Genomic DNA, 1,974 nt, shown 5'->3' on the forward strand with positions numbered 1-1,974 from the left:
CACCGCTACTGTCGGCGACACGCAGCCAGCTCCTTCGGCACGGAGGAATTCGGCAAAGGGTGTTTGCTCTCCTTTTTTTTTTTTTTCTTTTGGTGGATGGATAAAATGTTCTTGCTTTGGCTCTCCTCAAGGTTGAACTATTTTTTTTTTTTTATAGCTGGTTCCTCCGACCGTGGGAAAGACGCTACCTTGGCTCTGCGATGACATTTCTGCCAAGTCTGGGATGGGGTGGGGGTTAGGGAACTAAGGCTTTGAAACCTCTGCCCAATTTTCCTCTTCTCCTTCGCCTGTCTCTTTCATCCAGCTGGGCTCCTCCAACAACTGGATGCCTCCAGCGGGCCCCGTTCTCCAGCAGATGTACAACTTTCAATTATTTTCAGCACATTTTAATCAGGCCTGGCTCTGATAACGCCCTAATTAAAGAGACCTCACTATCGGCAGCTCGGTTCAGAACTCAACTTTCTTATCACATTCCTGAAGCTTTGGGTCAGGCAACACCGGAAAATGCGGCCAAAACCTCGTTCTGCTCCGAGCTGCGTTTTGAAGGTCACCGAAAGTCTGCGCCAGGCCAAAATTAACGTAGAAAGTGTCAGTGTTTTCTGAAAGTTAAAAAAAGAGGCAGAGGGAAATGGGGAAAAGGGAGTTGAAGGTTGAGCCTCTACCCTGAGGGCTAGGGGAGAAGATAAGGAGCGAGAAACAGCTGTGGGATGGGAGCCCGCAAGGTACCGGCCTGTCAACGCTGCTCACATCACCGCGAAAGGAGCCCTGCTCATGGGGCAAGGGGGACGTGAGAGAGATTGGGCCGGGGACGAGTCAGGCCCGCTTCTACCCCAGCCCAGCCCTGCAGCCTCAGGGCCGGCTTAAAATCGTCGCGAAGGCGAAGGTTTCGAAGTCTTCTGGATTTCTTTCCCTCCCCATTGCTCCCTCCGTTTCTCCCGCGCAACCCCGCAGGTTAATTAAGCCCTGTGATGTCGCTGGATCCAGGCTGTCTGCGGCGACGATAAAATGGAGAAGCAACGACCCGCTCCCTTCGTTGCCTCTCCGGCTTATTCCCGCGGAACCCCCCTGTGGTTGTCGGTCGGCGGTGGGGGAGCAGAGACCCGTACAGCGCCGAGCGCTCGGCGCCGGTGGAAGCCGGGGGGTTTGGGAGCAAGGCCGGTTGCTCCCCCTCGGCTGACAAAATCACTCCCCGGCCACGTCCACGTCCCGGGAGGCTGCGGAGGATGCCCGTGCTGGAATAAGCGGGTTAAGGGGGGGATGAGGGGGGTGAGGGAGAGAGCGCCCGTCGCCGGTTTGATTTCTTTTCCCAGCCCGCGTCGGGCTTTTTGTTTTGTTTTGGTTTGGTTTTTTGGAAGAGTGACTCTCGGAGGAGCTTGGTTCTCGGGGTAAATGCTGATGAGCCGAGAAGCCTCTGAGATAATATTACTTTGTAATTACTTTTTTAGCTGAAGTTGTTTAGCCAGCTCCAAGTCATTAATGAAAGTTGGTGTCCAAGCACCTGATTTACGATTTCGTGTCGGCACGGGGTCAGCAGAGGTGGTCTCTTTCCATCTGAATCTGCTCGGTGTAGGAAACAAAATAGGCTGTTTATTATTTTGGAGAGCAATTTTCGCTGAAAGGAGGAGTTTTATTTTTGCATGTAACATTCCGCCTCTTTATTGAGAAAGCTGCTCTTAAAAAAAAAAAGAGAGAGAGATTAAAGGGTAACTTCTAAATTGGAAACGGCAGAGGAGTACACTGAGCAGATGGGAATCTTCCTCTTTAATATGAGCGACAATTAACGAAAACATCCTTTTTATTACCGAAGCCGATCTGTTCTCTTTAAACACAAACGAGACTTCCGACTTTCGGGCTGCCCGGCTCGCCTCTCCCCGAGGCGGGGGGTGGTCCCACGGGGGTCCCCCCGCACCCCCTGCGCCCGCAGCCCCGCGAAGTGCGGGTGCCGGGAAGGGGGAGCGGGGGGGGTGGGGGGTG

The 1,974-nt window shown here is 53.5% G+C and overlaps 1 protein-coding gene across 1 annotated transcript in view; it reads left to right on the top strand.

Annotated features, from left to right (window-relative positions):
* Positions 1-1,974, top strand: part of WT1 (WT1 transcription factor) — a 37,979-nt gene that overhangs the window by 5,256 nt on the left and 30,749 nt on the right. The window lies entirely within an intron of this gene.

The sequence above is a fragment of the Egretta garzetta genome, unplaced genomic scaffold (genome assembly GCF_000687185.1).
Source record: "Egretta garzetta isolate BGI_Z169 unplaced genomic scaffold, ASM68718v1 scaffold509, whole genome shotgun sequence".
NCBI classification, from domain to species: domain Eukaryota; kingdom Metazoa; phylum Chordata; class Aves; order Pelecaniformes; family Ardeidae; genus Egretta; species Egretta garzetta.